We start from the raw sequence: 26404 nt of genomic DNA on the forward strand, positions 1-26404 counted from the left end.
ATGAAAAAATTAAAAATAATTTATTTTTAAGAAAATATTTCAAATGCTTAAAAGATTTGATTTTCGTAGTCTTTGATAATCAGTAGTTTCAATGTCTAAAATTTAGGTTTCATTTTGAATAAAACAAACTTGTATATAAGTAATTAATAAAAACAAATTATTATTAAACAATAATTTGTTACTGTTTTTAAGATTAATGTTTGTTATACCATTTTAAATCAAGCGATGTTTTATAAGTTTTATAACAATGACCAGAGTTAGTATTATTACTTAGTAATTTAGTTGATAAATTGTTTTTTCAAAATCAACTTATAATGCCATGTATTAAAACATTTGCGTATAGCCTTATACAAGATGCTTTTAAAAAGTAAATAGAAACGTTTTTACTGTGTAAACAAAACCTGTGTTTTTGTGTATCATACATATGTTCGATACAAACACATAATGACCGATGTTAAGTGTTTTTGTGCTATTAACTTTTGGCATGTTGAGGAAGTTAATAAAAAATATACTTTAAATACTAAAAGAATTAAAAACTTTAAGTAATGCAATTTAAGTTTTTGCTAGGGCTAGGTACATAAAGCTAATCAAAAACTCAATTCAATAAGCTTTAATTTTTAGATAGTAATAGTATTTAACTATTTAAAAAAACTAAAGCTATAAATAAGTTTTTTTGAGAATTTTATCGAATATTAATTATTGTTTTAAGAATTTTTTAGCATCCTAAGTCCTTGTAAAGAAATAGTTACTCTTTAATTATTAGAAACAAAAAAAACTCTTCTTTAATTTAGGTACTTATTATTTAAACTAACAAGGATTTCTAGCTTTATTATGTTTTCTATTTAGAACTAAGGGCTAAATTAGAGCAATAAAGCTATTCCGCTTTTATAAGCTACTTTATTTTGCTTTGTTTAAGAAATTTATTTCTTTAATATTACTTTTAAACTATTTAAACCAAAGAAATTATAAGGCTGTAAGTGAAAAGAAATATTCTTCTATTTTCTAAACAATAAAACAAATTGTTATGTTAGCCGCCATTAAACGTTCTAAACTTTATTCGATCTTTATTGTTTAGGACAAAATATACTTTCTAATGTATATGAACAACTCAATACAACTGCAGTCTTGTTTAAATGCAGTTTCGTAAAGTACTTAGTATAAATAAAAACACGATGTACTAATTATTAAAAAAACATAAAAAATTTGAGTTAAAGTAATCTAAAAGAATTTAATTGCTATGAGTATCCAAAACTTTAAATATAAAAAAAGTCTTAAAGTATAGAAGTTTTTACTCAAGAATATGTAAAAAAATTGAAATCAGCAAAAATATTTAACTAGGATATCAATTTTAGTTTAACACAACTCACTGTCGAGGAAGCTTCTTAATAAACCTGTTTTTTCGTTTTCCATCTTGTAGATGTTTCTTTTTTTTATGTAAAATAGTATTATAATCTTTAAATTAATCGTTAATAAATAATAAAAACAAACGTTAAGCACTTATGTACTTATACAGCAAAAAACTCGTTTTTAAACTCTTATACTGAGTGCTTGTGTAAAAAAACCTGTTAAATAACCTTACATTTTTAAAGGAACAAAACGACAACATTTTTTAAATTTGATTCATAACAATCTACTTATATATGCTTATTTTTAACTTTTACTTCGAGTTTACGAAAAAGGTTTGAAAAATACTTAAAGCTTTTTTGCTTCTTAGTACCCTGTAGCGGATAGTTTTAAATACATCAACTTTCTACTTAAGTACTTTTGTACTAGTTTGAAAATTAAAACTATCGTTTTGAAAATATCTTAATCTTGAAGAAAAAACCAGTCTTTATAATTATTAACAAAACAAAAACTTTTCAAATATGTTTTCTAAAACTTATATTAAAAGTATTTAAAGCTTGTGTATCATTTTCTATGAGCCTATGAAAGTTGTTAATAGGTCCAAGATAAATAACTAGATATAAAAAAGACAAACAGTTGAAATCCGTTTAAATTAGATACTGAGGACTAAATATAAAAACAAATCATGTAAGTCTAAAATTAATAATGTATATATATCCACATCAACAAAAAAAAAGAAAAAATAAGCATTTGAATATTAACCGGGTCCTGTGTGACTAAGTTAGTTTGTTTAAAAAAGCTCAAATTTTTTATGCAGTTTGATGACCCACAGGTCTTTGCTATATACCAGGACATTTGATCAAACTTTTTGAGCCTTGATTTCTTATCTTGTTCAATAAACTTCTACAAAAAATAACATAGTAATATTTTTTAAAAGTAAAAAAGAGAAAGAAAAAAATTCAAATTAGATGTCTCACAAAGTACAAAACAAAGTATATACTTAACTAAATTGAAAAAATAATGATAATAAATTTATTATATTATATTTAAAACAAATTTAGAAACACAGGTTTTTATGAAAAGTCATAGCTAAAGTACTTTTTATTTTGAACTAACTAGTAGTTGTTTCAGCAAAATCGAGATGTTACGCCATTAATTAATAAACGCTGGGCTTTTCCGCTCAACAATTAACAACAGTCAAAAATGTCAATAAACTGTTTTTTGATGGTCGAGCAGTTCAGTCTAGTGCTTATTGGCTTTAAGTTGTTAAGAATTTTTATAACTACTCAAAATTTAAAGTTAATCGTTTACTAATAACGATCCTAGCGAAACAAGTTCGCTGGAACATATAATAATAATAAAACACTACTATTTCTTTAATAAACTAACACATGTTTCTGTGTGTTAACAAGTTAACACAATTCAAAGGAGCTCTGTAATAAAATAAGTACTATAAGGAAAGAATAGAAGCTAAAGTAGGTATATAATTGTGTTTATTAAAAATAAAATTGAATTTTATAGATTATTGTAGATTAATGGTTAGTAACAGATACAATATATAATGTTAAACTCGTTAAATGTTAGATAGAAAGTCATTTAAAAGATAGGTACACTGGGCATAAGTATACTTTTAAGCATGTAAATAAAAAGAACAGCACAAGATTGTCAGATTTCGTTTGGAAGTATTTTGACAGTTATGGTACCAAACCAGAAATGAAATGGAGCATCCTTCACAACGCCAACAACAACATCGGTGGCGCAGAGCAAGATCTGCCAAATATGCAACCTTTAACGAATGGAAATTGGTAAACAATTACTAAGCAAAATACGTGATATTTAAAACAACTTCATCTTCAAATAAAAACTTGGCGTTTTCTCACATTTCACTTTCACTTTTCTTTCTTATGAACATACCTACACATACTTCATATATACTAATATAGTTGTAAATCCTAAGTCATTAATAATTTTTACTTATCTATTTAATTATATTTTTTTATACATGTCTTTTTTTATTCTCCAGCATGGTTTTTTCTCTTACTCAACTATAATTTTTTTATGTTCCTTAATGGGTTAAGTTCCAAGTTGAATTGGAAGCCTGTGTTCAAATCACAGATAAACCGTGTTTTTTTACCTACTACGCCCAATAGACCGGTGAGAAGATTTTTTACTACAGGTTTATACTTAGCACATAACCACCTTGTTATTTCACATTTTTACATTTCTTTAAACACAAACTCGCATTTAAAAAAATATATATAAAACACCTGTAAAAAGTCTACGTAATCTTAAAAACCTTAAGCTTTTTCTAAAGTAATAGTTAATTATCTTATTTAATATGTAATGTATATGCAGTTGAAGTTGTGATTTTTTTTAATTAAAATGCCTTACTGATTTTTTCCAAACATAAAGAAAAAATTATCTACTTTGCAATGCAAGGTAAATGATTTTTTTTATGTATTAGGGCGTAACATCGTGTCGTAATTACAAATTTTTTTTTTGAATGTTTAATGACCGTTCAGTCTTATGAATCAGTATATCTTTAACTTTCATGTGAGTGCTTTACGTTTTGATTTTCTATTTTATTCTGAATTTTACTATACTTTATCATAGTTTAGACTTAATAATTACAAATATTATATAGTTTTATAACAGTCGGATTTAACATTATATATTGTATCTATTATTAACCATTAATCTACTGTATTTATTCTTATTTTTAATAAACACATATATACACCGTTTTAGCTTCTCTTCTTTCCTTACAGTATCTATTTTTTACAGAGCTCCTTTGAAGTGTGTTAACTTATTAGCACACATAAACATGTGTTAGTTAAATAAAGAGTACTGTTTAAATTCGTTATCATTAAGAATAATTATATTAACTTAAATTAAAAATCTAAGAAAAATATTTAAAGTATATATACATTGTTTATTGAACGACCAAAAAAGTCCTAAAAATATTTGGTTATAGGACCTGGTTCACGAAAAAGCCTTTCGCTTATTGAGTCGCACACTATTTGGATACTTTTTAACGTCTTGTCTAGGACTATTGAAACAAAAAAAAAATCAAACAGCTTTTCTCGTAAAATCTTTAAAAGAATATGCAAGTTACTGCAGTCAAACTTGTATAAGTAATTTTCCTCTTAAATTATTGTTCAAGTATTTTTTTTTACATAGTTTTCAATCTATTTTATTTGTTAAACTTAAGTTTAATTGGTAAATAGTTTTTCTTAGTAAAACGGTATGGTACTTTTCATCCTCATTTTTAATATACTTTGATAAAAACTTTTACTTCAGTGTTTAGATTTTTTAGAACTTTTAATGCAACATAAGAACGATAAAAACAATTAAGTACATAATTTAAAACAAAATATTAAAAAATAGTCTGATAAAATTTATATTTAGTTTGTAAACATCAGGGAAAATGATTAACAAGTTATTTGCAGAAGCAAGCATGTTAGTAAAACTTGTTGTTTAAATAACTAACTGACTGTATATTTAAAATAAAGAAACTGTACTTATTCTTAAAAATAAATCACATAAAAAAAATATGTAATGATTAACGAATATTTTTGATAACGTTTGATCGTTTTATATCCGCAGCAATAAAAACAAAATTGTTTGTAAAGATTTATTTATGCACAAAACTGTTTCGAATATATTTGGTTTTTTCATCAAACTGGATTTGTTGCACTTAGAAAAAAAAACATTAATATATGATGTCTGTAATGATACTTTTATTGATAATTTAAAGAAAATAGTTTATTAGATTGATTAGTATAACTGTTTACAACTAAAAGTAGAAAAATAATTTACTTGTTAATACATTGGATTGTATTTCAATTAAAGTATAAGTTTTCAATTATTTAGAAACAAATATTTTTTTTTAATCTAGTAAGATTTAATCTAAATAAGATTATACGACTAGAAACAATCGATATTTTGGAGTTGATGATGAAAGCAACAAAAAAAGGTCTGAAGCGAATTTAAGGATAGCTTTTTGAGAAATGTTATTGGATGTGGCCGTTGCCTTTTCAATGTCTTCTATGGGGGTCTTATGAAAAAAAGTTTGGGAAACCCTGCTTTTGACCTTGTTGGTAGGCAAGAGCTACTTGCGATAACGTATAAGGTCGCCTTCTGTAATATTGTGAACTATTTTTACATTTACGCGAAGTTAACCAACTGTATGACAGTAATATTTCGGATTCAATCACGATTTAAAGTTAATCAAGCAAGACTAATAGCGGGCCATTGTTAAATACAAAATTAAAACAACTTAAATATATGTTAACACAAGTTTGAAGAACATTAAAATAAATTAGAAATCAAAGAGTTACTTCTGAAACTAAAATGTAAACTCATTTACCAAAATTACAACCAAGCAAGGTTACGTGAGACCTGTAAATTTCTTATTGACAGATAAATAACTTATACTTTTCACCACTGCTTTTCAGTATTGTTTTCATGGTCAAGCTGTGAAAAATAAAAAACTATAAAAAATGTTATAGTTGAAAACACTTACATTATAATTTAAATCTGTTAATTAACTGGAGTTGCAAAATTACTTGTAGTTAAGAGCTTCTTGTTCAAAAACTGACAAATAAATTGTAAAATATGCAAAGCGTTCGTATTTTGAACTTTATTTAAAAAAAAAGTAAAATTAACAAACAAAAAATAAAAATTGATTAGTTAACTTTGTATGATAAAAACATTAAGATTTAGTCAAACATTTATAGTTAACGAACAAATGGTATTCTGATGACCTCTGTAAAAAGCCCCTGCTACACTTTATACCACTCTCTTCAATTTTAAGTAAAAAATATAATTTTTTAAAGTTAATATTTCAAAGAAAAAACAATCACTAACAGTTTTCAAATATCACAGTGAATAGAAATTGAAGAAGAAAAAGGATTACATGATTAAAACTAAAATTGCTTTAAAAATTAAAAAAAAAAGCTTGAAAATTGTTTAGTTTAAAAAGATAATGTATCAATTTAGTTCAAACATTTAACATTAAAACAGTTTCACAAAAGTAAAATTAAATAAATAGAACATAAACAAAAGTAAACTCTTCAAACTTTTTTTTGATATATTATAATAAAATTCAAAAAAGCTTCTGTTGGTAAGCAGTTCAAATTTGTTCAACGATTTAAAAAAGTAGTCTTCTACAAAGCTTCATCTCAGTACTCAAGCTTATAAATAATTTTGGGCAGTATACAATTTCTAGATTACAGTTATGCAAAATTTGAAACAACTGAAATAAAAAAAAAACTAATTGTTTATTTCAGGATGAACATCAAGAACAGTTGAGGTTTGAAGGGGGAATTTGGTAATAACCACTTTCGTGCAACACTTGCTCTATCATTTTCTGAAAAATATCATTACAGCTTTGTTAAAAAAAAAAAAATAGAAACCTTACAGAGTATTACTGCATTTCACAAGTTTCATAAATAATCTTGATTGGTTAACAGAAAAACATTATTCAAATTGAAAACCTGCATGTGAGCGTACGTTGTTTCGTCACTTTCAGCTTCGTTGTCCGCGTTGTGACGTAACAATGACGTTTCCTTGTTGTTAACGCCGCAGCATTCTATGAGGTCGTGAGACCCTTGCAACAACTGTGGTCATCAATTTAAAGAATATTAGCTTTATTTTAATTATACTTTTGTAGCAACTAATTGTATGGTTGCAAAATCAGAGTTGTTGCTTATAACTAGTAAAGGTAATTTACAATCTATTTATTAGATAAAGTACTACAGAAAACTATTTTTATTTCAATTATACTTTTGTAGCAACTAGTTGTATGGTTGCAAAAGTTGATTCTTATAATTAGTAAAAATAATATACAATATATTTATCAGACAAGGTTGCCGAATGTTTTCTCAAATTCTTTCAGGGTTTTGAAAATAAACTTTTGGTCGATCTTTAGTATAAAATCTTAAGGTTAGAAATATGTTTTGAACAGTATACCAACATTGAAAAGATACTGTAAAACTACTTGAAATGTTTTTTTAAATAAAATAAAAATTTATGATACAGAAAATCTTTAATTTTTATGATAAGTTTTTTGTAGAGAATTGAAATTTTGTTATTTTACATGTAAAAACAGTTTAAAATTCTAGGTTTTTCAAGATTTTTCTCGTTTTTTTTCAAAATTTCTCAAAGTTCAGGTTTATCCAAATTTTTTAGCAACCCTGATTAGACAAATCATTTTTGAAAATTATCTGTTTCAACAATAAATAGTTAATTTAAAAGGCCTAGCTTTAACATAAAAAACTGTAAGTTTTTTTATAAACGCAAGCTGTAAGTGTTATATCATCATTTAAACTTTAAAAATAATTTTTCAAAATTTTCTTTGCTAAACAACACATGAACATAAGTAATTACACAAAAAACACATGATTATAAAGAATACTAGTAAAACACTCAATCAAGAATTGGTAAAAAGCATTGTGTTTAGTGTTAAAAAATCCTCGGCATTAGTAACTAAATTAATTTCAATAATAAATTAAACCCTACTGACGGGAACTTTCTAACACTATTCACAGTGCTTAATACCAATTCAACGCACACAACCTTCAGTTACGTTAATGTACCTTGTGCATTTCGCTTTTGAGCATGCCGTAATCCTGGTTGGTTTGGTTCGGGGCGAACAACGCCCGTTTGTACCTCGAAATCTGTCTCCTGCGCAGGTTCACCACATCGGTGGGAGGCAGCTGGAAAAAATGGTAAAAAATTTTCAAATTATTTTTGTTCCTCGACAAAATAGCAGTTACGCTTTCACATGGGTTGTTTAATAATTCACTGTAAGTATATCTTACCAGATACATAATGCTAAATACGAATACTTTAAAATTTTTTTAAACTAAATGATGAAAATGTTTTGTTCAATTTCAAAGGCAAATTGCTGTACTTTAAACATGTTTACAAAAAAGTCAAGTCTTCATCTTATGCAACTTGGTAAATGTAGGTACTTTTTAAAGATTATCAACAAACATTTTCAACAAACTTGACCGATTTTTAAAATACTTTTTGAACTAAAAAAAAGAAACTGCTTTACCAAATTTTACAGGCAGATTGCTTTATTTAAAAATACTTTCACAAAAAAGTCAAGTCACTACCCAATGTAACTTTGTAAAAGTAGCTACTTTTTAAAGATCACAAACAAATATGACAAACTTGGTCGATGTAGATGATCTTGTGCAACTGCATAAGGGTCTTCGCCACCGGATCGTCAATCTCCCTGACTTTCAGCGGCGATATGCTCAGCAGGCGGTTTCTCGAAGAACTGGAACTTGACACTGATGATACTGAAAGTTTTATATAAATTATGTTTTCGTTGTAAACTGAAAAAATAAGTTTTAGTACGTTTGATACAAATGTTTCTTCTATAATTTTTTTTTCAAGTGTTGCACAAATTTTAATATTGCTCGCAAAGTGAGTAAATAATGTTTTTTCTGTATGTTTGCTGTAAGCTTTTCTTTTAAGAGATAACGAATTGAAACTTATATTTATCAAAATTTTAATCATTTATCTTATTTGTTATAAGCACTAAAAATCTAAGAACAAAAATTTTGTAATCTCTATCATGTTAATTGTACTAACTTGGTCTTGCGTTTTGCTGGGGGACACTTGGCACTTCGAACGAGTTTGTTTTCGCTTGTTGAGCTGAACAACAATAGTGTCATGTATTAATTATGATACAATACTGTATACTTTACAAATTTTGAGTGCTTTTCTGAAACAGTATAACTTTTTTTTCAACGAGTAAATTCTTTAATACGAAAACTTTTCAATCAATAATTGGAACTTATTTTACAAAGTATTGTTTTGAATATCTGCATCAACTTGTAAAAACTGATCTTTTTGTTTTAATAACGAATAATGTTAAAACTAAAGTAAAGTTTGTAACTTTTTATAGAAATAAAAAACAGATTGTTATATATTTACAATTTGTTCTCTGCTAAAATTTTTACTTTACTGCCTTAACAAGTATTCCACATTTATTTGGACACACCAGTGAAAAAAAGTTAAAATTATTTTTAATGAAACAAATGACAAAAATAATACATTTCAAGAAACTCTAATCACCATTGTTGTTGTGGTTGTTTGAGTTGAGCACGTCCGCGGAACTGGAACGTGGATTGCTCGACGCGATTATGACGTCATTGGAGACAACGTCATAATCGAGCGGATTCGAGTTGAAATGCAGCAGTGATGACGGTCGTTGGAAGTTTTCCTGGTTTAAAAGAATGTTTGTAACATTAGCTAAGTTATTTCATATTGTTAAATTAAGTTTTTAATTCTTACTACCTATGAAAACTATAACACATTAACGGTTAAGAGTATAAATTCTATAAGCTTGACAGAAACAACTAGTGTTGAATTGTTATATCAACTTAAATATGAAAAATGAAATACTATAAACTAAGGTTTTCAAAACTCATTTTTGTAATCGACTCCTTTTCAATTTTTTTTTAAATCGCTTCTCTTCATTACATATCCCTAATTATCTAGTGTAAGTTAGTTCTTGCCACCTTACTACCTAAACTGTAAAAGCACCCTCAAACTTACTAAAAATTTTCTAAAAATAAAAAGGCGATATCGCAACTTTTGGAAATCCTGCTTTAAACCAACAAAAGTTTCTTTAAATTATAAAAAGCATACTTTAATATTGCTAGGAAATAAATTGTAATTGTTTAATTGATGATACCAACTTTCAAACTATTCTTATAAATTTTAAATCAAACACTTGTATTATTTAACCACTAAAACCAAGAAAATAAATGTCTAAAACTAAGTACTATCCTTGCAAAAAGATACTACATTAAGTATGGCTAAAAAATTGCATAAAATTCAAAAAACTACTTAAAGTTGTTACTTTGTTACTAACAAAATTAAAACGAAACAGTTTCAAGAGTGAAAAATCCACACAACAACAAACCTGGTTGTTCTGCGAAGCTTGGAAAAGCGAATAGCATAAATAAAAAAATTTATAAAAATGATTACAAACCTTGCAACAAGATCTTATTTTAAGTAGAGCATCATAGCAACCAAATTGAATGAGCAGTTTTAAAGCACAAAAATTATGACAAACTTGGGAGTGAAAAATCAAACCGTACAATTTGTACCTGGTTGCTCTGCGACGCTTGGAAGAGCGAGTGGTAGTCGTGCTTGTTCTTCCTCGCCTCGTTCAAGTGCCGCTGCCGTCCTCTTCCTCTCCTTCATCAGCTTCCTCTCCGCGCTCGCGTGCTGCATGGTCAGGTCGTCCGTGTACCGCATCATCCGGTCGCTTATGTGACCGCACACCCCGCATATAGATGGCCTGTTCGCGTGGTCCGGCGTCAGGCATCTGCGTTGGTAGGGGAAACATTTCAAAGTGGTGTTTTTGGATTTTGGTGTTTTGAGGAATAAAATTAATCAGGTCCGTTAACTTATGGTGGGATACTAACTGACTACGTTTTAAGAAGACACAGGGATAAGTCCGGCGCCAGGCATTTGAGAAAAATTGTGACCTTGTTTACCTAGTTTTGACGGTTTGGAAATGTTTTGACATCGAAATTGAAAGGAAAGTTTTGTGAAAGTTAAAAAAGTGCTATTATTTATTTAAACTACATTTCAAATTAATCGTGTGATGTTGTCAGGCGTCTGATAAATTTCTAGTTGTAATGTTAAACTTGGTAGTTTTTTGATAAACTTATTAATAAAACTTAATAATCCTTAGATGTTACTGATTCTATGTTGGTGGAAACTTTTACTGTCTTATTAAATTTGGTATTTTTTAGGTTTATTTTAACCTTATAATTTAAAGTTCTGAAAACTAAAACTTAAATCTTCTGAGTTGATTAAACAAACTTGATCATTTTTTCAATTCACATATGAATAAGTTAGAGAATTTTTAGTCTTAATCAAAACTCTGTATCATATATTAGTTAGAATTATATACAAACGAACTTTTGAACAGCTGTGGAAAGCAGGTCGGAATAGTCATTGTTGATTTCTTCGTATTTGCCCTCCACTATTTTCTTGGCGAGCGTCAGCATATTTGACCCGTTGAACGGGGGTTTTAACGTTGCCATTTGGTAGAGGAGACAACCTGAAAACATACGTGCATTATTGTAACTGAAATAATTGATCAGTAAAGTGGCAGTTTTTTGTTGTTGGATAAAAATATTTATATTAAGTTATTATGTTTTCAAGTTAAAGGATAATTACCCCCCCAAAAAAAATTAATTAAAAAAAAAATATTTTGTTGATAAATCCAATAAATAAACTAAAATGTTGCTATTTTAAGCATCTTTAATAACTTTCGTAATTTAATTTTCAGCTATTAGAATAAATAATACTTTAAATCTGATTGCACAGAAAAAAAAAGTCTTTCACAACTGATTAAATAAACGAAATGTTTAAAAATTCTACATAAACATATCTCATGCTTGTTCACGAAATTTATAAAAGTTGACCATTTGTTATAAAGCAGTTTTAATTTTTCAGCATATTGTTTACAAGCCTAAAAACTTATAAATAAATCAAAAACAGTGTGTAAAAAAATTTAACTACATATATAATATATACAAATAAAACTATTAGATTAAAATTATTAAAAAAAAAAACGGGATCAATACAAATAACTGATGCTTAAAATATGTGAAACAAAGTTCTATTAAGGTTCGCCAAAAAAACTGCGAACTCCTGAAAACTAATTTCACAATGTTTTCTTAGAAAATTTCAACCACAAACCAAGGGCCCATATGTCGGCCTTCTCCCCGTACGGCTCGTTCTTGATTATTTCCGGGCACCAGTACAAAATGGTGCCCACCGCCGACGTCATCTGAGATTTGTCGCGCTTGTGCTTCGCCAAACCGAAGTCAGCTGTTGAAGTGTCACTAGTGTGATTCGTTGTTTGAAAACAATTTTGTTTAAACTTTTGATAATTCTCAAGATATAACCAATTATTAATTAACCTAGCTTTTTTTTAATAAATTACTTTTTATTAATTCAAACTACTTACATCGGTTAAAAGTATGTTTAAGTTTATTTCAATTTAATGAAATACTCGATATTACACAAAATGATTTTGAAAAAACACAAAGTTTTAAATAATAAAAGTTTTATTGTTTTTACAACTATGTTTACTGACTGATGGTGACTTTGTCGTTTCGCTCAGCATGACGTTGTTCGCGGTGAGATCTCTGTGAACTATTTTCTTGTCCACGTGCAAGTACCTCAATGCGAGACACATCTGTCAACATTTTTGGTGTCTTTCGGATTAATTTTAGTTTAAGAATTTTACTACAAAGTATAAACATGACGACAAACTCTCGTTTAATGTTTAACTAGTTGAAAAATATATAGAAACCTCAAGTATATTGTTCTTCAACGTATTTCGCAGTAACCCAAAAAAAATAATTTGTGGGCTTAAATTTTTGTATTTTTCTCCAATTTTAAACATAAAATTAAGATGTTTAAGAAACTTAAAATTAATTAACAACAAAAACTATCATGAAAAAAAAATCTACTTATCAACGAGAACAAACTTGAATAAATATTTTCCATATTCTGTCTTCATGCATGCCAGATTCTTTTTTCTCCTGCAAAGATGTGAAATGTTCCTGCAAAGTTGCTCCCTCTATCAACTCCATTTCAATGTACAATTTATCATCTGGTGCAAATATATTTTTGATGCGAAAAAAAAAAAATTGTATTGCTTTTAGCCACATTTAAAGTTGAAAAAATTTAGGAGCACAAAAACACTAAAAGAAATAAAAGTTATTTTATTCTAACGTTTTATTTTACTAGGATAAATCTTAAAATGTGTATTAATTGATATGCTACATCAAACTTAAATTAAAAAATTACAAATGCGCGTTTAAAAGATACTTTGTATAATAAAACATTCATTGGCAAAATTATTGAACAAGTTTAAGAGAACAAGAACGCTAAAAAAAAAATAAAAGTTAGTAACTAACGTTTTTTTTACTAGGATAAATCTTAAAATCTAACAACTTAAAGCTAACACAAACGGACTTTCCTGAAACGTGGAGAGGTACCTGACGACGTTGGGATGCCTCAGCTGCTCCCGGATTATCTTCAGCTCCCTCACGATCTCGTCGATCTCCCGTTTCTTCCGCTCCCGCGCGCTCTTGCCCCCTCCGACGGATATATTAAGCTCCTTCAGCGCCAGCTGCTTCTCGTGCGACCTTCTTTTCACCTGTTGCAGTTTTTGTTTACATTTGTAACAGTCTTATTATTCTATACGAATACTTTTATCACTGCACAACTAGGTCTAGACTGTAGTACTTTTACATACAACTAGGTCTACACAACACGATAATAACGTGGTTATCTAAAAAACTGGTGAGTATCGTTACCCTTGAAAGTGCGCACACTTTTCTTTAGTTCCAATGATTTGTTTTAAAGTCAACTTTCTTGTTATTCAGTACAATTAAAATAACTAGTTTCGGCAATTCTACAATTGAAACCATTCAATTTCAGAAAAACTTATTTACCTCAAAAGCACTAACATCAAACAAAAAGTAAAAGACCCTGACAAAGTCAACTTTGAAACTCGCCCTGTAAACGGAGCCGAAAGCGCCCGATCCGAGGACATCGTACACGTCGAACTCGTTGATGTGCCTCTTTGCGATTTTGTTCCGGTTCAGTTCCTCGATTTCAGCTTGCAGCTCGTCCATACTGCACTCCTGGATGTGTTTGAGTGTTTAATTTGAAAGTATGTGTTATTTTAGATTGCTAAATAGTGTGAAAAAAATGTGTGGTTCTGCCTTTCTGTTTGATCATGCTTTTGAGGGTTACTTTGAACTACTTTTAAAAAATTGAGAAGAATTACATTAACATTTTTAGATTATTTTTTATTTTAACAGATAGTATATAAAGTTTTAAAAAAAGTTCTTGAAGCAATTAAAAAACTTTATAGTTTTATTGACTTTAAAATAAGTTATCAAACAAAAATACTTTGAATAAAAAGAAAATTTTAAATTGAAGTACAAACATTTTAGAATATCATGCTAGCCAACATTTAAAAACCTACTACATCGAAACAACAAAAGTACAAACTTTCATAAACATGAAAGTTTATTATTTTAATTGTTAAAGATAGCAGATAAAATAAATTTTAAAAGTCACATTCATGGAGTTGAGCAAGTCCGACGAGGGGCCTGTAAACTGTAGAATCTCTGACGAAATGTCCAACGTCAATGAAATTCTGTTAATAAAGTAGTGTTTTAACTTGAAAAAAAAAATGAACTGACTTGTACAAGAAGACATTTACCCAACACGTACTTAAAAGTAAGATACCATTATGCATTGTGAAAAACAAACTGATTTCGAACCCATTTTTATTGCAATACAAAGTAGAAACCTGAAACATTTCCGGTTTGAAGAGAAGTTGAAGAGCTTCCTGTTGCGCTCGAGCGAAAACAGGAACCTCAGCGCCCTGATTGCGTTCACTTGCAGCTGGAAAGCGGCTCTGTGGCATCTGTGAGATTTGTGTTAGATAAAGTTTTAATTACTTTTCATACTGAATCTGTTATACAATGCATAGAACACTTTCTGCTTTTTATAAAACGTTTGCAAACTTGGTTTTGTTTTGCAAAAAAAAAAGCTTTAAAATTAATAAATGAAAAATCCAAAGATTATTAACTGTTTACAAATATTTAAAAGCTTAAACAAAACTAAAAAGTGTGTAACTAAATTTAAAAATCATGAGAAAACAATGCTCTAACTATTAAGTAAAACAAGTAAAAACTACGTACAAACAATCAAAGTAAATCTATCTTTATAAACCTACAATTTTTACAAATTACATTTCAACAAACTTTTCGTTTATCTGATGCGGCATGATCAGCTGAGCGATGAGATAGACGCCGTTGTTCTGAACTATCGCCTGCGTGCACCTTTCGTCCAGCGAGAGCTCCGTTATCGCCGTGCAACAAGCCGACCTCAGCTGGTGAGTGTATTTGAAATTGTGTAAACTCGGTGGCAATTTAAAGCTTATAAACCAAACTAGTCTATGCTAGTTTCTGTATTTTCGTCAAAAACAGATTAAATACTTGCAAATGAAAAAATAAAAAACCTGTTTAAAACTCAATATAATTTTAACATTTTTGAGGAAAGCTAACAGAAAAAAAAAATCAGTTTGTAGAATATAACATCAAAAAAACTATTTCATACCTGCAAACGGTTCTTGATAATATCTTTTTGTGACTTTGACCTGGAGTTTTGAGATTGTGCTTGTTTGCTGTTTCTGTGGCTGGCACTGGTCAACTCATTTCTCCCGCATGTTAGCGATCTTTCCCTTATAAATATATTTTTTAAAAGAAAACTTACAGCTAAAATTATTAATGTGTTTTACTTCTGTGTTATTCTGATCAAACATTTGTTATACAAAAAAGCATATTTTGTCTTTGAAGTAACTCAAATATCTACTCAATTTAAACAAAAGTTAATAACAAAAAGTACTAGTATACTTTATACGCAACTTTGTTAACATAGGTTGGTATTGTCAGCAGGGTTGATTAACTCAATAAACCTCACATGTAAATAGTCATAACGCGTTCATAAACGTTTGTTTTTTAACTCAAAAATTTCATGCTTGAGTAGTTGTGTGGCGATACGATAATAACCAATCTGACAACTATGATTATAAAAAATACTTGCTTTACTTGTTAGATCAAAAAAAAGCTAATTAAATCGATTAATTTATTAAAAGTTTTAAAAATATTTACTTGTGCAGGAGTTCAAAAGCAAAGGGATCCCACCCAACAAACGAATTTCATTGGCTGTTTCCGCTCCGCTGCACATTCTGGTGATCAACCACGTGATGTGCCACAGCAGCTCGCATTGGTCCGAGTCGTTGATGCATGACAGGAGTATTGGGAGAGCGTCGTATATCAGAAGCTTCACAACAATTAAAAATATTGAGTTGTACTTTAATTGTTGTAATGAAGTTAATTTTTAATCTAAAAACAATTTTAATAATCAACAATAAGAGTATTAAAAATTAAATACACCGAAAGAACGAATATGGAGTGTGGGAGAGTGAGAGTTATATAAAGCGATGATATAAAATTCGAGACTTTAAAGCTTATCAATTAGATTTTACTATATAAAATATAAGTATTGTTTCTTCAAAAGACGTAATAACAATTGCTTTAAGTTTTAAAAATATTCAATAGATTAAAAATCTTATCTTTTATCGCTATGTAAACAATTGACAGTGTAGCACGAAAAATAATTTGTATAAAATGAACTTTAAGTGTTATTTATTTATTTAACAATTTTGGATTTATCATAAATGCTTAACACTTCAAAAAAAATAATAGGTAAATATTTTTTACGATTTTTTAATACGTTGGACAGCCCAAAAGTAAATTTTTGACAACTATTTGAAAAAAAAACTTAAAAAACTTTGTTTAACAAAAATTATTAACAAAAAAATATTATTAATTATTTAAAGACAAAATTATTACGAAAAGTAAAATTTCAATACTTATGAGATTATTTGAAGATAAACACTTTTAGTTATATTAAAACTTTCAAAAAAGATTTATTACAATGAATTTATAAGTATATGTGCAATATATATATATATATATATATATATATATACACGTAAGGTTTGCAACGTTCAAAAAAACCTCAAGTTAACTACCATACTGCAAAAACACGTTCACTAATTCAACCCGAATCATATACAAAACAAGTTTTCGAGCTACAATCACGAGTTCTAAACTTTCCACAAACTCACACAAACCTGCTCCCTTATTTCAGCGTGAGTGGAGAGCATTCGCAGCAGGTTGGCGGCGTGCTCCTTGCTCGCCTCCTCGTACTCCTGTATCATCTGCAGCAAGCTTTCGGTCACGTGACCGGCCACTATCGCCTCCACCACCGGTTTGCTGTGAATGTTTTGTTTGTTGACAGTCGAAATTAGACTGACTCTTTGTTATTTCTTGTTGGAATTAAAAAAAAAAACAGAAAGTTGTTCTACTTGGGCTGAAGAAAATATATACATGCGATTGGTATAAAAAAAGAAAAAAAGTTTACAATGTATAAAACAAGATGCAGCTTTAACACGTTTGTTAGATTTTGATTTTAACTTATAATAACAAACTTCTTGTGTTTTTCATGGTAGCAATTTTCTGAACTAAAAAAGTCAGCCTGAGTGACAAAAACTGTCCTGATTTACATTAAACTAAACTGAGTTTATTAGAAAACTATAATAAGTCTAAATAATTTACTGTTAATCAGGATTAAATACTGTTAAAATACTCTTAGTAGTAAATGAAGACTTTATACATAAAGAAACACAACTTTAAGAAAAAAGTTGACTTCAATTCATAAAAACTATCTATATATGTATTTAGAGAAAAATATAAACCAGGGTTTCCCAAACTTTTTTACAAATGGCCCTCTTTAAAGAGTTTGAAAAAGCAATAGCCCCCTTCAACATATAGGTTACTCATAAACTACGATAAAATACACATAGGATCTTTTTTTTTTGCTCTTCATCTGCAACTCAAGAATATCTAGTCAGTGTAAGTTTCAAGTTATGGCCTCATGCCCCCCCCCCCTGTGGCTCCTTTACTGCTCATGGCCCCCCTCTTCCCCCTTTGCTGCTCATGGCCTCCTGAGTATCTGTCATGGCCCCCTAGGGGACCACTTGGCCCACTTTGGGAAACCCTGATCTAAACTATCCTTACTTTTTCGAATGTCCTGAAAATAAAATTGATCGGCCTTAGTTTCGATAAAGTTCTTAACCAGCCTGATTTAGTCTGACTGGTTGGCAACCCTGATACTGTTAGGTTTTTAAAGACATTGTGTAAATGCTGATATGAAACATACCATTCAGCGAGCGCGATCAGGAACACGATGGAGCAGTGAAGTATTGTGACGTCACAGGAGGCGAGCAACCTGATCATTATGACGTGCACGTTGCATTCGAGCAGCTTTGCGTGGTTCTTTCTCGACACTGACAACTTCTGGAATATTCCTGAAAGTAATTGAGAATTGTAAAGAAAAACAGTAACAAAAAAATGATAAACATATACATTATATATTTATAACACCTAAACAACTTAATAAAAATTAGTGTAAACTGAATAAAAAAACAAAACTAATTGTAATATCCGCTCAAGCCTGTTATAAGATTAATCTTTTTACCTTGGAAAAATTGACATACTACTAATGATAAAGTTTAATAGAAATCAAAGATGTATTAATTACTTAAATCTTGATTGTTTGAACTGTTTTTCGAAAATTAAGCACAATTATCTAAAATAATTTTCTAAAAGATAAAAAAACTACTAATAAAATTCTTAATCGATGTTAATTTTTTGACAAAAACAGAAAACAGTTGTTATTTTGAAGGCGATTCATTTACTTTATTAACATTATTTTACAACTGAAATAAACGACGACATTTAAAAACAAGTTATACAACATTTTCAAACGAAGCAAAAGCTAACTGCAGAGGTGGTCCAGCAGAGAGCCGTCGTTTTTAAACTGCATGTAGTCGCAGCTGACGAAGCCGAAGAGGTCGGAGAAGTAAGTGAGCGTCTCGCCGTCCCGCACCAACATCTGCTGGAACCTCTCGTCCCTGAGCAGTATCCTGACGCACCAGACCGCTCGCACCGAGTTGTCGTTGTCGACGCCGTTCCTGATTGATTGTTTGTATGAGGTATTTGTTGGTTGGAGAAATGGTAATAAAAGTGTTAAACTTTATAAGTAAAAAAAATAACAGTTTAGCCTTACAATTTCTGAGAACAAACGTTGTGAAAAAGATAATCAATTTAGCTTGAGAGTATAGATTCTGGTAGGTTTTCAACTGATACTTAAGAAGTTTTTTTAAAGACATAATGTAAAAAATAGTAATCGTCAGCCACCAGAAAAAGCTTAAATAATTCACTGAAATTTAATATAGCTTTGTAATGAAACTATTGTTACAATTAATTAACTTAAATTATTATATTTCGAAACATATTTAGTTTCTAATCATTTATAAAAATAAGTATCTGAATTTTGGGTCTGAAAATATTTAAAAGATTAAATTTTTGTTACTTTAACTGAAAATTTAAACAATTTTGTTTTTAGATTTAAAGTTAACGACGTTTAGCATTTTTTTAAACTATCAGTTGTGAGTTTCTTTTTTATGAGACAAAAAGAGTAAGAATATGTAAAACTATTTTTACGGATGGTTTTTTTTTCATTTAAAATAAATTGAGTATAAAGAATGACTCAAACCACATTTAAACTATTCAAAATTCAATTAATTCTTCTTAAGAAGATTCAAATAAACTTTATAGTAATTACTTTTTCTTTTTTTCTTTAAGTGAGAATTTACACATATTAAACAATAAAAAGCTTTATGTAAAAAACTATATTAGACTTTAAAAAAAAGTAAACATGAGTTTTTTTTTTAGTAGTATAAAAGTAGTAATCTGTTACACCAAGTTTCATTATTTTAATTCAAAGCTAGATACTTTCCTAAAAAACTATTTAACCCACATTTACCTTCAGATATGGAGTATAGATCTTCATATTATTCACATTTTTTACAAAAAATAAGAAAACGTGATTGTTTTTTAATATTTGTATTTTACTTTGTTTTAAGAAGCTTTAGTACTTGTCAAGAGTTTATCACATAAATAAATAAAATTTAAACTAAGGTGAACAAAAACTATTAAAAAGGGTGAAACAAAATATATGTAAAACAGGTTTATAAAACTCACAGAAGCTTTACAAAAATCATACTTAAAAATTAGTGTTTAGTGCTAAAATTTTAAGTTATGCAAGTGAAAAAATATTTGTTCATTAGATTATTATAAACATCAAACTACTGGATTATTAACATTTTTACGCCTTTTAGGACTTGTAAGAAAAATATAAATTGATCACTGAAACTTTCCTTGCAAATTAAAAATAACTAACATTAGACTTTGTTTGTTTTTGATGATTTCCTTATATATTGAAATAAACATGTCCTTATTCTGATGCGATTGAAAGTTTCGTTCTCTTTGAAAGTGACAAATAAACCACTCCAGCAAATTACCAAATCTAAAAATAGAAATCATTTGAGATATAGTTAAACCAATAGACTATATTACACTATAAAAACAAAAAAAAACTAAATTTTATAGGTTAAAAAGGTTAGGTTTGTTATATCAACTTAACTGGTGTAATACAGTTGTAAATTTAAAATAAATGTTTAACATAATTTATGGAAGATCGAAACCATTTTAAGGGTATATAACCAATAAAAGCAAACTTTATTACACAACTTAAAAAAACTAAACTTTAAACTCATCGCTAGAATTTAAGCGACCAAGAACTAATAATCTGGTTAATCTTATTAATTAAACTATGACTCGCATGATCTATATTTATCTTCACTGGTGATAGTCTTAAAAACTATCTAAAAATATAAACTTAACATTTTACACTAACTACATAAGGTAAACATTTTTATGTTCATTTTACATAAAAGATACTTCAAGTACAAATTTTGTAAATAAAAAGTATTAAGATTTTCGTTTGATTTTAACAAGCACCAACGAAATAAAGTGTTTGCTAAAGTGATCCTTTTGGTCTTGTAGAAACTTTTTGCAGATGGAAACAACAAACAGTGTACTAACATGCATTAAGTTATGGTTTTTTTATAAAAAGGAAAAATAAATGAAATAGTGAACTTGATTACAAAGTAAAGACAGTTCTGCTGTAATTTACTACAACATTAATTTTTTAACATTTATTGATTTATTTAAAGGAATTATTAAAACTTGAGTTTTCTAGATTTTTTCAAGTTTAAAATTTAAATGAAGTTTGTTTTAGGAGTATAAAAGCATTAGTTTATTAAAGCATTTTAAAACTCTTCTAAATCCTTGTTTTTAATTTATTACTTCAAAGTGCTTATTAGTTACAAGTATTTAAAAAGTTAACATAAATGTATGTTATTATAAAAATATTATATTATTGATAACATTAAAAATATATAACACAATAGAAATACTTTTAGACCAAACAACTCTTTTGCAGTTTTAAAGATATCATTTTTGCATATTACTTATTTTTTACAGAGCTCCGCCGAAAGGTGTTAACTTGTTAATACACAGAAACATGTATTACTTAAATAAATAACAAGGATCCTGTGTAAATTTGTGAAAACAATTAAGTCTTTTTATCAAATATTCTTTCTATAAATAAACTTAATTTTTTCGTCTACTTACAAGTTTTGATATTGCCCATTTAGGGAAACCAGAGTCTTAACAAGTTTTTGTAAAGACTCTAAAAACTTTATGTAATTTATTTAAATTAAAAACCCAAAATATTTTGAAAACTAGTTGTAATTTTTTAGTCCTGCAATTTTTTTTTCATTCAAAGTATTTTTCTGGAAACTTGTCAAAGAAACTTAAGAAAAATAGATTTTTAATTAATTTTGAAAGTTTAGAAAAACTTGTTATTTTTTAGGAATTTTTTTTACAAAATCACTATATATCTCAAAAAAGCGTGTAATTTTCTTATATATAAATTTACAGAAACTGTCCGTATAGGTAAATAAATTTAAAACTAATAAAAATAACAATAAATATGGTCAATCACAGATTATAGATATTAATAAAAAAGATTCAACAATAGTATATTGAACATTGTATAATATTTATAATGAAAATCTTATAAAAATGATTATCTAGAAATGTATCTAGATATTTTGAAAACATTCTTTAAGAATTTAGAACAAATCATCTTATTAAAATACAAAAAATTATTACCTTTTGATATTTTCATTGTGATTCAAAGTTTCAATCTGAAAAATATTACATGTAAAAATAATAGATACACTATGAAATTTCTAAAGCTTATGCCTTAACAATTTATTAAGAACTAAAAAATAATCTTAAATACTTCACAATAACTTAAATATAATTCATAAATTAATATTTTCAAAAATCTTAAATATAAAAAAACAGTTATTTCACTTAATACTAAGTTTAACAAAGTTGTTTTGTTTTTACTTGTTTATTTATACCATATTTACTACTTTACACATAACAATAAAAATTCACGAAATTTAATTGAAGAAAAATAATCCTAATAAGTTCATAAATGTTTTAGTTAAAAAGTTTACTATTTCAACAAAATATTATATTGCAACTTATGTGAAATTATAATTAAACATTTTACCTAGAATTTTGCATAATTTTCTATGTAAAAGCTTTTTTTGCAAATTCCTTCAACAGAGGCAGTATTTTTGTAATGGAAAATTATGAAATAGAAACATCCTATCTTACATTCATTAATTAGTCATTAAAAAACTAAATAGAAAAGTATAATACTACTTGCTTGTGATCAAAAAATTAAGTATTTGTATATTAAAAAAGAAATAATTTTAAGTTTTTACAAGATCTGGCTATAGCTTGCTGAGATTCCACCTAAATTAGATTACATAAAACAGGTATCCTTAACAAAATACAAATAGCTTCTAATTTAATCAAATCGAAAACATTACTACAAATTTTAATAATTTTAAATCTATCTATATCATAATTGTTTGCACAAGTTGGATTATTAACTAAATGTTCTGAAATAGATGAACACTTAGATGAACCTTTACCGTTTGTAGACAAAATTAGAGAAATAGAAGCTAGCGTTTATTGCGTCTTTTGATGTTAAAAGTCTTTTTACTAACGTACCGTTGGAAGAGGTTATTAAAATTTGTGTTTATACATTGTTTAAGTTAAGTAAACCTACAATTAGCAGAATGAATTTTTAAAAAATTTTGAAACTGGCAACTTCTGGTGTCAAGTTAGTTTTAATTCCTTAATTTATTAACAACAAGAGGGGATAGCCATGGGATCCCCATTGGGACCAACATTAGCAAATATATTTATGGGTTATATTGAATTAAAATTTGTTCCTGCGTTCAAAAATAATTTATTATATCCAAGGTATGTGGATGATTGTTTTATTTTAGTTAGAACCGAGAAAATTATAGATAAATTCTTTAATATTTTGAATAATGCTCATGATTCTATAAACTTCACAATAGAAAAAGAAAACAACGATGAACTTGCATTTTTAGACGTATAAAAAAACAAAAAGAAAATGGATTTTTAACTTCGGTGTACAGAAAGAAAACTTTTACAGGATGTTATTTAAACTTTCAATCAAACTGCAGTTTAAAGAAAAAAGTAAATTTGATAAGAACTTTGTGTCATCAGGCACACAAAATTTGTTCCCCAGAGTTGCTACTAAGTGAAATCAAACAAATCAAAACACTATTAAACAAAAACAGTTACCCACAAGAGTTAGTTAACAAAACAATTCATTTACATGTGAAAAATTTGGATAGAATAAAGACAATAGGACCGGAAAAATGTGTAGTTACTTTAAAAATTCCATTTATTAATAAAAGCTCAGAGATGTTAGAAAAGAAAATTAGACAATTAGTAAGAAATACTTATTATGCAGCAAACCCTAGAATTGTTTTTTACCTTTAACCCACTAATAACACCAGGTGATAGAATCCAGTATAAAAATTAAATAAAAATATGGTAATCTACCAGTACAGTTGCTGTTGTACAGCAAGTTATATTGGATTAACAACCAGACATCTAAGGAAGAGAATAAAAAAACACATACCAAAATGTGTACAGAATTTTTCCTGTCAGATAAGAAAGATGATATACCGGTAAAGATTTCAAACGCATCTAAAGTTCATCTATTTCAGAACATTTAGTTAATATTCCAACTTGTGCAAACAATTATAATATAGATAGATTTGAAATCATTAAAATTTGTAGTAATGTTTTTGATTTGATTAGAAGCCATTTGTATTTTGTTAAGGAAACCTGTTTTATGTAAGCAAAAAGATTTTGACTTTACTGTTTCTTTATTTTCATAACATTTTATAAGGATTGTTTTCATTTTAGTTTTACTGTAGATCAATTATAACGTAAATGGACTTATTTGATTTTAACTGTTACTAATTGCTTTTGTCTTTCATTAATCTCTTAATTACTTTATGATTACTTGGTTACTATATAAGTGTGTAAAATTTTTTTAATTTTTAGCATTGTACTCTACTGAAGAGGCTCAAAATATATTTATTTTTTTTGAAATTGTGTGTCTTGTGCAACGTATTGTATATTTACTGGTCACTTATGTTCCAATACAATTTTTCAAATAAAGTGAGCTTGATTTATATACCAACCTGAACAAATAATATTTTCTGGGAAACTTCATATCATTGCTTAATTATATAAAATATTAAAACTTCAAGACTATTTATTACTACAAGAATTCAGCAACACTTAAATAATAAAACTTTATAGTATTATTATTAAATAATCTATCAAAATATAATCTACTTATGTTTTATATTTTTTTAAATATAACTATTAAAATAAATAATAATATGTTTAAAAATCTAATGAGAAGTTTATTATAAAGCTATAAGCTTTTCAAAATAGAAAATAAAATTTTTGATAAAAATAATATATTACCTTTAAGTTTCTTGAATTCTTCAAATGACTTAAAATAGAGAACAGGTTTTCATTCTCAGTAACTTTGCTTGACATTCTTTACATAAGTATGTGTTTTGAAGAATTTAAACCCAGATAAAAACTTTAATTGGGTGTTTGTGTGAAAATAAATTCTGAATTTTTGCTTCTAGTTTTAAATAATATTAGCTAGTAACCTGTAAGGAAGTAAAATTTTAAAAAATGACAGAAAACTATTAATAATTATTTGTTAACTCATTTTATTTAGAATATGACATTCTATATTTATAACCTACTGAAATTATTTTCAAGGTCTTTAATAATAAAACTATACACATTTTTAAGAAAAAAAAATTACTAACTAATAATATTCACTGACCACACAATCATTTTTCAATTTTGTAGAATTAAAATTAGAATATAAATTTTGTAATGCAAAACTATACTTTTTCATAGTTGTTTTTTTTTAACCTACACAGCACAACGCCTTATTACATAACTTTTGAGACATTTAATTTATTACAAACTATGTGCTATTTAAACGGGTTAACACTTTTTAAAGCAAAAAAAACTAGCATTAGTGATAAAAAACTGCTCTTAGTTACATCAAAATAGCTTGAGTCAGTCTGAGTAAGTAAAAAACTAGTGATTTTTTTAATGCAATAATTTTAAGCCAGTGTGCATTATCGACTTTAATGCATGTTTAAAAAGAAAGTCTTTAAGTTAAATTATACTTAAGTATATGCAAAAAGTATAAGTATTTACCTTTAGCTTTCATTATGTTTTGTAGTACAGATTTTATCATACTTGTTATTAGTTCGTTAATAAACTCAAGCAAGAAAGAATTTATTTATGATAAAATCTTGCTGAATTGAAACAACAATGCCTGTGATTTAATGTCCTCTTGGAGTTGCACATATGAAACACCAGATGTGGATGCTTCTGTAGCTGCCTCTTTCCTTATTATTCACAACTATGTTCACATTAATGCAAGCTCTTCAAAACCAAAGCCTCCAAAGATAGACCGCCCTCAAATAGGGAGACTGCAATCAAGAGGGTTGGAACATATTTAAGCAAAAGTTAACTATTTTTAAAGATAGCATGGAGATGACAGAGGTAGAAAAATGTCCTCAACTGTACCAGTGCTGTGAGGAAGATCTAGGCTAGGGGTGGGCAAATTTTCAGGAAAACTTTAAGATTTTTTTTAAATCTCAGGGAAAAATTTTTCTAGATCTAGAAAGAGATTTAGTTAATCCAGTTTCAATATTTTGTTTTGATAGTAATTTTTTTCAAGTGTTTATTTATAATTTTTCTAGCCTTGCGGCTAGTTCTTCAATATTCTTAGAATATGCATTGTAATTTTTTAATAAATAATAAAGTTTTTAAGGATTTGAAAAAAACTCAGGGAAGTTGAAGGTTACTCAGGGAAGTTTCCGGTCACTCAGGGAATATTTTTTGGCTCAAAGAGTGGCAACCCTGTTATTATGAAAAATGAAAGAATCTTTGATCTTTTTAAGTATTATCCTAATTTAAACATTTTTATA

At 27.7% G+C, this 26404-nt stretch overlaps 1 pseudogene across 1 annotated transcript; it reads right to left on the reverse strand.

Annotated features, from left to right (window-relative positions):
- Positions 1–6271: 6271 nt before the first annotated feature.
- Positions 6272–25003, reverse strand: LOC145847628 (serine/threonine-protein kinase Nek10-like; annotated as a pseudogene). The gene is made up of 24 exons (XR_014371424.1): positions 24864–25003; positions 22131–22165; positions 20293–20418; positions 18831–19021; positions 18208–18355; positions 17120–17261; positions 16101–16263; positions 15538–15671; positions 15183–15310; positions 14726–14842; positions 14491–14569; positions 13920–14048; positions 13375–13558; positions 12885–13009; positions 12484–12589; positions 12088–12219; positions 11302–11443; positions 10479–10699; positions 9439–9586; positions 8953–9015; positions 8527–8657; positions 7944–8063; positions 6843–6965; positions 6272–6715 (listed from the first exon to the last, which is right to left on the reverse strand). The product of XR_014371424.1 is annotated as a serine/threonine-protein kinase Nek10-like (transcript).
- Between the last annotated feature and the right edge of the window lie 1401 nt (positions 25004–26404).

This window comes from Thalia democratica, unplaced genomic scaffold, assembly GCF_965202585.1.
Source record: "Thalia democratica unplaced genomic scaffold, ktThaDemo2.hap1.1 HAP1_SCAFFOLD_995, whole genome shotgun sequence".
In the NCBI taxonomy this organism is placed as follows: Eukaryota; Metazoa; Chordata; class Thaliacea; order Salpida; family Salpidae; genus Thalia; species Thalia democratica.